Here is a 12,591-nt window from a genome sequence, read left to right as displayed (position 1 = left end):
AGTTTTAAAGTTTGGTAAGCTCGTTGCACTATAGCTTGGCCTTGTGGATTGTAGGGTATACCTGTGGTATGAAGAATTTGGTAGGAGGAACAAAAACCCTTGAAGGCTGTAGATGTATAGCCTGGGCCATTTTCAGTTTTAATATGGAGCAGCTTGCCCTTCACCAAATAGGTGGCCAAACAGTGATCTATGACATGGCGTGTCTTTTCCCTGATCTTTGAGAGGCAAAAACAATACCAGAGAAAGTATCAATAAAACATGGACAATGCTGTCGTCCAAAAAATGGAATGTGAGTAACATCCATCTGCCATAGTGTTAGAGGGCTGAGACCAGGAGGATTAACTCCCTCAGAGGGCACAGGCAAATGAGGAGCACAACTTGAACACCATTTAACAATTTAATGAGCTTGTTCTTGGGTGATATGAAAATGTTTATGAAGAACTCTGGAGTTTTGGTGGAAGTGTGAATGACTTTGTATGGTCTGGTTCACTGGTGAGGAGATATCCACCTGTAAAATTAGTGGAGAAACCAAGGCATCAGCCTGGCAATTGCCCTCTGCCAATGGCCCACAAAATAGGGATGTTGGTGTTTCTGTAAGGAAGCCCTTAATTCATGGAAGAGATGAAACAGTTGTTCATGTTTGGTGTGTTCTATATAGGCGGTTTCAATAGTTTTGACCACACTGCATACATACGCATTGTCTGTGTACAAATTGAAAGGAACATGAGCAAAGTCCTGACAAGTCAATATAACTGCTGGAAACTCACCATGATGAGCAGTGGAAAAACCTGTTTGTACCTCCTTTTGTCCTTGACAGGAAAAGTAAGAAGCATTTCCAGAACCTGAAGCATCAGTAAAAATCACAAGAGCCTGAGGCATGGGATCCTCTCAGATATTGTGAGGAATTATAAAAGCATGCTGAGAAGCAAAATTAAGATGTTTAGAGGAAGGTAAATGTTCTCCAGGCTGTCCTGTAAAGTTAGCTAATGTATTTTGCCACATGGTATCAGTACACCATAACCAAGCCTGTTGTTCCTCGGTAAATGGGACAATAATAAGGGATGGGTCTAGTCCTAGCAGTTGTACAGTGTAAAAATGTCCCATGGCTATTAATTTTGCTACCACATTATGGTAAGGAGTGATGATCCTAGCATGGAAGAGAGGCAAATGTAACCACTGTAGTACTCACTGAGACTGCCAAAGAACTCCTGTGGGTAGACTTGAGTAGTTAAAAGAAGAAGTTGAACTGGTTGATAATAATAAACACAAGTTCTCTGAGAGTTATGAATAGCTTGTTCAGCCTTAACCAGGGCCATAGGACCCTGTGGTGTAACATATCTAGGAATTGGTAGTTGAGTGTCTCCCTGTAAAATTTTACCACTTCATAGGTAGTAAGTTTTAAGGCAGGACACAGCCAATTCATATCACCTAATAATTTTTGAAAATCATTTAAAGTTTTTAAATTATGTTTACAGATTTCTATTTTTGGGGGGTGGACAGTACATCCCTCAATAAGCTGTCCCAAATATGAAAAGGGAGATTCTTTTTGTACCTTTTTTGGAGCTACAGTAAGGCCCCATTTTGGCAATTGTTTAAGCACATGAGCTAATAGATTTTGCAGGATATCTAAATCAGGATGGCTATGTAAAATATCATCCATATAATGAAAAAATATAAGCTTGATTAAATTTTTGTCTTAAAGGCTCCAACACAGTAGTGCTGTTTGTCATTCCCTGAGGCAAAGCTTTCCAATGGTAACATTTACAAGGAGCCTGGTGATTAGGCTTGGGTACAGAAAAAGCAAATTTGTCTCTATCTTCCTTATGTAATGGAATGGTAAAAAAAAAAACAACTAACCCTTTGAATTAATAATATAAAGATAATTTTGTAGGGGAATGGTGGTGGGTGAAGGAAGCCCAGGTTGTAAAGATCCCATTTGTTGCATAATTTTACTAATAGCTCTTAGATCCTGTAGGAAACAGCATTTGCCTGATTTTTTCTTAATGACATAAAAAGGAGTATTCCATGTATTATGAGACATCTATATGTGTGAAGTGGGGTGGGGGGAGTTATTAATCAGGGTCTCCTCTAAAACAATGTGTAGGAGATGTCTCATATCCCAATCCCATATGAGGAGGACAGGGCATAGAAGAGATGGGTTCCTTTATTCTCTGTTGACTCTTTCCTAGGCCCTTACAAGGATCAAAACCCTGTTGTAATATCATATATGAAACCTGAGCACGTGGGCTATATAAAACAGCTCTCATTTCCTGTAAAACATCTCTTCCCAATAAATTTACTGGCAAATCTTTTAGCACACATGGTAAAAAGATGCCAGAATGTCCCTTCTCATCATGCCAAGAGATGGCGCAAGCACCGCGTAAAGGAGCTGTAGCAGAGCCAACCCCTTTTAAATCTGCTGTAGTCTGAACACAAGGCTGTGTGGATGGCAATGTCACTCTGTAATTATGGAAACATCCGCTCCGGTATCTAACAATCCCATAAACCGGTTGCCGTTTAAAAATAGAGCCTTCTCGGGACAGTCAGAAGCGACTCGTACCCACTAAACATGATCGGAATGACCAAACCCTTTTTCTCCCTGTGGGGTGTCCGTGAGCACTTTTCCTACCCTTACATTGGGAAGGATTACCAACTGTGCCATCTTGTCTGTGGGAGCATCAGCCACAAAAGTCTGAGGAGCTTGAACAAGAATTGTAAGTTTTCCCGTAAAATTTTGATCAACAACTCCAGGATGTATTTGCAGACCCTTTAATGTCATATTATTTCTTCCCCAAATTAATCCTATTGTCCCTTCTGGTAATGGCCCATAGACTCCTGTAAGGATTGCCTGAGTTCCCATCTCAGGAGGGGAGGGATTGAGATGTAGTCCTGCCCTTCCAGGGGCGGCACAAATGAGGTCTGTAATGGTGACCCCACTGGTCTTTTCTGGAAGATGGTGAGTGTCCTTCCTGTTTAAGGGGACCAGGGCCCCCATGAGTTTCTCTGCTGCCTTTGTAATATTCGCCCTTCTATATCAGGTTGTGAGTGACACTCATTAGCCCAGTGATGGCCATGTTTGAAACAAGGACATATTCCTGGGGGGGGGGGGGTTGTCCTTGTCCAAAGGATCCAGCAGGTGGCGCATTTGCCTTTATGACATTCTTTAGCAAAATGACTTTTTTTTACAATTAGAACAGACACCTCCTTTTGAAGGGCGTAAGGGTTCCTTCAGAATGGCTGCTAATGCCATTCCCTGAGTGTAGCCTTCGTCTATATCTGAACAAAGCTGAATCATGTCTTGTAAGGAAGCCATTTTTCTATAAGGTCTGAGAGCTTCCTTACAATGTTTGTTAGCATTTTCAAAGGCTATTTGTTTTACAAGGAGAGTACCCAGTTCAGGTTCCCCAACAGTTCTACACATATGATGTAATAGGCAAGCCACAAAGTCTTGAAAAGTCTCCTCAGGAACTTGATGTAGTTTAGTAATTTCTTGGGTCTTATCTCCTTTAGTGGGAAGCTCTTTCCACGCTCTGGTGGCAGTGATACCCCTTTGGTCATATGCTAGTGGGGGATAATTTAATTGACTTTGCAAGCCTGTATGGTCCCCTTGACCTAGGAACATATCTGCAGTGATTGGTATTCCATGATTAACACTGCAGGTGGCTTGTTCTTTACCTATTTCATTTTAGCTAGTTTTCCATAATAAATAATGTCCAGGTCTAAGACAAGCTTTAGCAACAGCCATCCAATCGTCAGGAGGGAAGCAGAGCCAGCAGCAATGCTGTTCAACAGTTGCTGTGTAAATGGAGCTGTAGCCCTGTACATAGTACAATCTTCCTTGAGTTCTTTTAAAGTTTTAAATGGAGTGGGTTCATAATCCCTCTGAGGCTCCCCTGCAGCTGGATCAGTTTGTTCAAAAACTGGGTATATATTAAAACCAGAAGTGTCGTCCCCTGACTATTGTGCTGGATCCCATGCATGTTGTAATGGACTCTTTTTAAAGGATATACTTGGAAGTGATTTTTTGAAAGGTTGAGGCAGAACATCCTGATAATCTTCCTCATTATTGTCTTCTGACTCAGATCCGTTCTCAGAATCCATGTCAGTGGGGGCTGGATTAAGTTTGAAAAAAGGCAGCAGGCTTCCACTAGAGGAGCCATAGGGACTGAAGGCAGTGACAGCTGAAATTGGGAAAAGCTGTGGTGACTGCCATTTCCTGATCTTTTATACCCTCCCGCTTTGGATTCAGAGGACCTAATTTTTATTTTATGAATTGGAGTTGTGTCTAAGCAGTTTCCAATTTGTGTGCACATAGCAAAGGTAAAAATTGGCATGTCCTTAGCTCCTTCCGCCATTTAGCGGTTTCTTAAGCTTTCTCCTAACTTTGCCAGGTTTCTAAATTAACTGTCCCTTCTTTAGGAAACCAGGGACAAGTGTAATGAACAAAGTAAAAAAACTGTACAAGTTGAAGAGACTTAACTTTAATACCTCTAGTTTTAAGCATAGCTTTAAGCATCTGTACATAGGGATCTCTTTTCTTAGATCTAATTTGTCCCATATTTATTTCTCCTGACTATATTCAATATTAAGCTCTCCCCTTACATTATCTTACTTGTGGACATGTCCTTTGGAGAGTGTTCCCTAGCCTTCTCAGATGAGTCCTCCCATAGTTAGTCCCCAAGATTGGGGGCCACTTGCCATGACCAGTGTTTGGAGCTGTTGAACCAGACTAGAAGCGATGGGGAATGAGAAATAAAGAAACACAGACATATAGACACAGTGACATAAAACAGAAAACTTGGATTGGGAGGACTACACGTTCCTGGTGGGAAATGTGAACATCTCCGTGAGCCAGAGTGTTTCTTTTATAGATCAGTACAAGGAAATGAATCAGGTAAAATCAAGCTTCAACAATTCTTTGATCTAAGGTAAAAAGGAATGGGGTCTGGTGGACTCTTTTCCTAAGGCTATAGAAGCTTAATTACAACACATCTGATTTGAAAATCATCAAGGCATGCAGTACACCTTATCTATAAGTATTCATCAATCTGGCATCAAGGTGTTTCCTAACAGTTCTGATAGTTTATCTAGTTTTGCATCAGGGAGCTGGTTTGCATAGATAGCAAGCTATTTTGTTCAAGCAGATGTAGCAGAGGGCGGGGGGGGGGGGCGGCAGGCCGGGGGTGGGGAGGAGTGGGATTTGTGGAGCGTAGTGCCGCTGCCGGGAGCCCCGCGGGGCCGTGCCGCCACCCTCTGAACTAGGATGTCCCGACATGAAGGTGTCAGCTGTGATGCATGTTTAAAAGGAAATTTTCGAGGTCGCAGATATGTGTTTAATTTGCTATGATTACGATCTTTGTGCATCTTGTTATGAAAGTGGTGCGACAGCAACAAGGCATACAACTGACCACCCAATGCAGTGCATATGAACAAGGGTAGATTTGGATTTGTACTACGATGGGGAAGCTTTCTCTGCAGAGCAGCCACAGTCTTTTACTTGTCTCTATTGTGGAAAAATGGGCTATATGGAGACATCTTGTCAAGAACATGTTACTTTTGAACATGCAGAAACATCAACAGAAGTGATTTGTCCAATATGTGCAGCGTTAGCTGGAGGCGATCCTAGTCATGTCACATATGGCTTTACAGCTCATCTTATACTTGAACACAGAGCCCCTAGAGATTTAGATGAATCTAGTGGTGGTCGACATGTACGTGGAATGTTTCACCCTGGCCGGGGATTAGGAGGTCCCCATGCTCGCAGATCAAACATGCACTTTACTAGCAGTTCTACTGCTGGACTTTCTTCTTCTCTGAGTTCATATTCTCCAAGCAATAGGGAAGCCATGGATCCTATATCTGAGCTTTTATCTCAGTTATCAGGAGTGAGACGTTCTGCTGGAGGACAGTTTAATTCTTCTGGCCCTTCTGCTTCTCAGTTACAACAACTGCAAATGCAGCTGCAACTAGAACGGCAGCATGCCCAGGCAGCATGCAAGGCAACCCGGCGCACTAACACAAGCAGCGTCACCACTACAATCACACAGTCCACAGCAACAACCAACACAGCAAATACAGAAAGCAGTCAGCAAACGCTCCAGAATTCCCAGTTTCTTTTAACAAGGTTGAATGATCCTAAAATGTCTGAAACAGAGCGCCAGTCCATGGAAAGCGAGCGTGCAGACCTCAGCCTGTTTGTCCAAGAGCTCCTTCTGTCCACTTTAGTGCGTGAAGAAAGGTCGTCCTCAGACGAGGATGAACAGGGGAAATAGCAGATTTTGGTGCTATGGGCTGTGTAGATATTATGCCTTTAGGTGTTGCTTTAGAAAACCTAAATTTAAAAGAGAGTAATAAAGGAAATGAACCTCCACCACCTCCTCTTTGATGACCTCCCAGTTCCCAGACAATGTCCTCTGTGCTGTATTTGCCAATGAAAGTGGAAAACAATTATCCTGGGTTTGTTTGGTGATTGTAATTTCAGGTCTGTCACTCTTGTTACATTGTGTACATTCAAAAGGAAGAGAGAAAATATATATGATAATCATTTCCACTTAACTAATTTTTACTTCTACCAGGTAAATGTAGGTAGCAGTGCAGGGTGATCTCTGCTTCCTGTACCTTGACATGCAAAAGGCTCTCCTAATACTCCACATTCAAACTGAAGAGGAAAATTGAAATCTCTAATGAAGCTGCTGTGTGTATTTATGAATATTAATGAATAAAAACTGCTTGGATGGTTAAAAAACAAAACAAAACAAAAAGCAGATGTGGGAAACATGGGACAAAGCACCAGGTACTGGGAAAAAAGATGTTAGGAGAGACTTTGCAAGCTCCTACTATGGAGAGTCTCCACAAGCTCCATTATTTCCCAGTCCAGGATCCATGCCTAGTCCCCAACAAGGAACCAGTTCTGGGTTCCTGCAAGGGAGAAGGTGTGGTCCTTTGGTGTCCCCACTTCCTCTAATATTTTTGGGGCAAAGCTGATTGCCCTGAATCTGCTAAATGTTTGAAAACAGACTGTCAGGTCTAGGGTCTCTATACCTTGTCTTTTAGGGTTAACGTATATCACTAAATTATAGCTATCTTCACATTGCCTAACTCACAGGAAAGGTAATGCATGTGCATTTGAAGTTCATGCAGAAGGTGAAATATTGGGAAGGTGTGGAGGATTTGAGGATTCTGCTCTCTGACATAATTTTTGGTGTCCTGGCCTGTGTCTAGACCATATGTTCAAAAGTGAATTGCAGATATAGCAGGAGGTGGTCTAATTGAAAGAGGGGTTGTACTAGCAGTCGAGCACCAACTGTAACATCCTTAGGTATCTCAAGAATGAGGCAGAACAGGACTGTGCTTTCTTTGGAGGAGCAAACAGTCCAAAGGATTTGTCTAATCAGAATGAAATTTTTGACTTTGCTTTTTGTGCCACCATTTCAGTCTTCATATTCTGTCTGAGTCCCAAGCTTGAGAATATGCTGTGCCTTCTGAATGTGAGTTTTCATTTTAACCTGGGGTCAATCAATGTGTTTGTCTGAACTGTTTCAAAATTCTTTTTGATTTTGGGGGTAGAATAGTGCTGTGGGTGTTTACAATTATTTTTAATCTTCAGTCTTGAATCCTTTGTAAAGTATTGGTATGAAATCTACAGTCTTGTCCTTAAAAATTGTGTTCCCTGGTTTGTGCTTACATTCTTGGGTTTCAATTGGGAGATTCAAATTCTGAGATTAAGTGTTGAGAAACACTTTTTCATAGAGTTAAGTGACTGATACCAACTTACTAAAGTGAGAAAGCACCAGGCCTTTTTTCCTGTTTCATTGAGTCAAACACTGGCCTGCCCTAAGCACTGCTCATTCTGTGAGATCATGGGTCAGCTCCTTGAACACTGAGTGTGGAATTCTCTCAGCAGACCCCTGGTCCATTTCCAGGTGGAAGAAACAGTGTTCATTTGGAAAAGCAGGAGCAGGATCTCCTTAAATACCATGAATCACCAGGCTGGGCTGGATAGCATTCAGGGAGAAGGTCAGATCTCCTAAACTCTGTGGCTGGAATCATGTATCTGGTCCTGGCAATTTACTAATGAGGGCACAATTTCTCCTGTAACCCAGGTCCCTGGTTCACTAGGCAATGAAAAGTTCTGGAGGGAGGGAACTATATAAACTTCCCAATCAGAATTTGGTGAGTGGAAGAATTGAATAATCCTGAGAAATGCCTTTCTGGCACCAGCCATATTCAGGATCTCTCAGGTTATTCTGAAATCAACTCTGCACTCCCTGGTGATCTGTGTGCTGGCCAGGGTAGAGGGTGGAACCACAGTCATGGCAGAAGACAGAAATGGTAGCATTGTGACCTTCATCCACACTCCCTGGAACATGATGCGTTTGGAACCAGCCTGAAGTAGCCATCATGGACCAGTGCCTCTCCACACCAGCTGAAGAGACTTAGGTCCCAGTTGTCACCCGTGTGGCACTTAGACTTGTCTGTTTAGGTGTGGTGCAGGGTGGGTGGGCAGGACCCTGTCATCCTGCCCTCTATCTGCAGGGAGACTGGCACAGGGCTGGAGCCCTCTCATTTAAGCCTGGCAGGCATCATGGTTCCTGGCAGAAAAGTCATTTTTTCCTGATAGGAGACTCTGTGGTCCTTGGGTTCCCAGCTCCTTCCAATCTCCTGAGGACAGAATTGACAGCCCTGAATTATCTAAACGTTTGGGGAGAGGATCTTGAATCCACAAGAGCCCATGCAGTTGCTTTTTAATGCTCTAGTAAAACCTTAAATTTAGAGGTAATCCACACTGCACAACTCACTGCATAGGTGATACACTTGGGGTTCAAGTGGAAGGGGACACTGGGGAAGTGAAAAAGTTTTGTGGTTGGTGCCTTCCCTGACCTGATTGATGTTCACCTTGGCCTGTGTCTAGACATCATTTTCCAAAAGGAAATGCAAATTGTATCAGAACATGAATATAGGGACACAGAGTTGAGACAATTCCATCAGCATGGTTTTCAGGAATCTCAAGGTAATGTAGAGAAAGGCTGTTTGTTCTAGGGAGGAGAAAATAGGAGAAGAAAGAAGATGGGAGAGGAGGGACAAAGGAGGGGCCAAAATCAGCTCCTGGACCAGAGTTCCTTTCACCTGAGGTCAGACAATTTCAGGTGACAATGGAGAAGAGTTTCTTGTGCTGGCTCAGCCTGAGCCACCAGTTCTGCTACAGTCAAATTCTCTACCATTGAGCTTCACCCCTGCTGAGCCACCAGGTCTGACTTCAGACCTGGAGAGTTGAGTGAATTTCCCTAGGAAAGTTTGCTTTGTAAGTGTTCTGTTTCAGTGGATCAAGCAATCAAATGAATTTGAGGTAGAACAAGGAAGAAACAAAAGTGTGTGCTTATCTTGTGTGTTTAGAAAGGAAAGACATCTAAGTGTAATGGGAACAGAAAGGATGGTGAGGAGGAGTTCTTTGATCACCTCTATTTAGCAGGATTACTTTGCATGTATGTTTTCAGCTGTTTGCATTTGCATTCAGGGTTTTGGTCTTGTCAGGGTGCAATTTGTGACAATTAAGAAAATCTTTGATGGACCAGAAAAAAAGAGCAAACTTTGGGATCTGCCTGCTCTAAATAAAAGGTTCATAAAATTGCAAGTTTATTTTGGTGTGTGGTATAATTTACATTCTGTTGCACACATGATGGCCAAGAAGGCTACAGTTCATCCTGTTTACTCACTCACAACTAAAATATATTCTAGGGTCATGTTAAACTAAACTTGATTCTCTATGTTCATAAAATAACAAGACTACCTTAATATTCTTCTTCTCTGTGTAAGATGTCTAAAAAAACATTGTGGGGAAGATTTTATTGAAGTAATTACTTTTGTTTTCTTTTGATTTTGTAAAGCTTTGAAACACTACTAAACCAGAGTTCACTTAAGTATTTTTCATGTAAATTTCTCTTAAATGATCACCTTTTAACTGTGTTCTGTGTCTGGAATTTACATAAATATTTTGCAAACATTTGCAAAGTATAAAATGTAAGAATATCTAGAAGGACCAGCTAATTTTCCCTTTTATCCAAAAGCATGACATCTATATATTTGGCATATAAAATGGTTAATGAAATTTTAACAGTGTGTAATCAGTAACGTTCAGAAAAATTCTACCATTTTGGCAATCCTGCTACTTAAAACTGGCCTATAGTTGTCTTAGCCAAATAATTGTTATTGTGTGTATATAAAATAGCCATTGTCCCCCTTAATTGTAAGAGAGCTAAAGTTAATGATGCCAGACTTTTGCAAGCTTGTGTTCATGTGTTCCTAATTGTAATAAGGAATATTTAATGCTGCTGTTATAATGCTGTCAGTAATAACTACTTTCCTAAAAATGCTCTCTGTAATGGAAATAACTAAGTATTCTCACAATCTCCAAAGTACTTTACAGTACTTTAACCTTGGCTGTTCTAAGTCTTGTCATTTGCAGTCTGGGTCTTTCTTTGGAGCATTTGTAATCCCAAAATGGATTCTACCAAGTACGCATTTTTCAATTGACACAGCCTTTGAGATATTTGCTTTTGATGGCTCTTTTAAAAACTTTTAACTGTTGTCTATTGAAATTCTGCAGCATTTTTAAGTTGTCAGGTTATCATCTTTAGTCCAGACAGAGCTAAAAATGGATGCCAGGTAAGCTGAATTCTTCTAAACATCCTTTCTTGCTTATAATTTGGCCAAGCAGGTATTAACTGTCATTGATTCCCACCTGACTTTCCTGATACTTCCCCTCCATCATGGGACATCTTAGAAAAGCTCAGTGAGGGATTTTCATTTACCAGCATGGATAATGGTTTTTAGTAGTACATGCTCATGGAATTACTTTCCCATACACAGTGTATTCAACTGGGAGTATTCTGACTTTTAACTATGCTGTATTCTATTTGATTAAGATGTTTCTAGTGTTAGAGTTAAAGAAAAAGTAATGATGACTTAGACTTAAACTGCTGAGATGGAACACCATCCAGATAACAACTCTGGAACATCTGCCAGAACAGGGGCTGAGATGGTGGCCAATCAGGCTACACCTTTGTTCAGAACCATATACTATGCATGCCTTTGTCCCATGTCCCCAGTTCTTTTGTCTACTTTAACCTAAAGCCAATGTCTGCACTAAATTCCCTTGGTTTTTCCTTCTCATGCTGATTGCCATTGGCCCATATGCATTTAACTGCATGTCTCATTTTATCTCCTAAAGCCTTCATTTCTTCACACAGGTTGCTACTCAAAACCTTGTCTTAAGAGTGCTGTTTTTATGTGAAGAATGCTTTTATGTCAACCACTCCAGGATTGTTAATGATGCCACTAAGAAGCATTGGGAACATGCTGCCAATCTCTAACAATGAAGAATGGACAGTTGGGAACAGTTGTCTTCCTGGGGTAAGTGGATGCCATGGGTCTTCTATCTGCTAAAACCCCTTAATTTTTCCCATTGTGACCTGGTCTTCTTCAAACACTTCCTCAATTTGTTTCCCAGAGGCTCCAAGCTTTTGTACAGGACACTACTTGTAAACAGAACAGCTCAGTTCTAGTCCTCCAAAAGGGCCACTACAGTCATATGAAGCAAGAGGACCCTGACCATACCCTCTCCCCTTAACAAACCTTGACACCCTTTTGACTTTAGGAGGGAGGAGATAGAGGAACATGGTGACCCATTCCCTTTTGTATATCAAAGGGAAGGAATGTTAGGGTGAACAAAAAGAAGTCATGGTGGAACTGCCCCCCTCCCCATTGAAGGTGACTATCAAAACCTCTCCACTCAGCCCTAAAGAAAGATAGACATCCACCTCAGAGGGTCATGGAGGATTGTCCCATCCAGTGACCTTCCTGAGGCTTCTGCACCCACCTCCTTTATCTACCCTCAGTTTGTAAGCAGAGGTGGAGCCCAGCTCTCCTTTTGAGGTCTCCCTCTGCAGGGCCACTTCTCCACAGTAAACCTTGTGCTGGAATAAGAGCCACCTCCCTGTCTATCCATTCTGCACCATTCTTTTATTTCTACTACACCCATTTTAAATTTTCTAACATAGTTTTATTTATGTTTTCTAAGTTCATAGCTTCTTTTTTCTCCTCACTAGAGAACTCTGGTTAACAATTTATACAATTCAGACATTGGTGACACTTTTTTCTTTACACTTTTCTTTTTTCTTTACACTTTTTTCTTTCTCTTCAGGCTGCATAAATCTTTATCATTTTCTTCTCATGCTGATTCTTGCTCTTCTTTCCTAGTTCACAATCAAACACCTACAGTAATGGTTTCATTGAACTTGTTTTACATACCTCTTCTTAATTTCTATATAATCCTTTTGTTAGTTGCTAAGTGTTTATAGATGTTATCTTCTTCATACCTTGTTTTCACATTTTCCTGTTTCTATAGAATGGTTGCCTACAACCTTTTGATTCTACCTTAGTCATTTTCCAGATGTTCTTTGTAAAATGAGTACACTGCCTGAGGTTTTTCACAAAAAAAAAAATCCAGGCCCTTGGAGATTTTGGCTTTCAAACTTGATTACTTTTTGCCTTCAGCCTTTCTTCAGGGACAATTTAATTTCCTGACCTTTGTTC

General features: G+C 41.3%; 1 protein-coding gene and 1 pseudogene across 1 annotated transcript in view; both read left to right on the top strand.

The window, feature by feature from the left end:
• The window catches only part of LOC109702864 (uncharacterized), a 260,263-nt gene that overhangs the window by 10,874 nt on the left and 236,798 nt on the right, over positions 1-12,591 (top strand). The window lies entirely within an intron of this gene.
• LOC141416623 (E3 ubiquitin-protein ligase KCMF1 pseudogene) lies at positions 5,204-11,238 on the top strand (annotated as a pseudogene).

Source organism: Castor canadensis, chromosome 14 (genome assembly GCF_047511655.1).
Source record: "Castor canadensis chromosome 14, mCasCan1.hap1v2, whole genome shotgun sequence".
In the NCBI taxonomy this organism is placed as follows: domain Eukaryota; kingdom Metazoa; phylum Chordata; class Mammalia; order Rodentia; family Castoridae; genus Castor; species Castor canadensis.
This window is presented reverse-complemented; position numbering and strand designations above follow the sequence as displayed.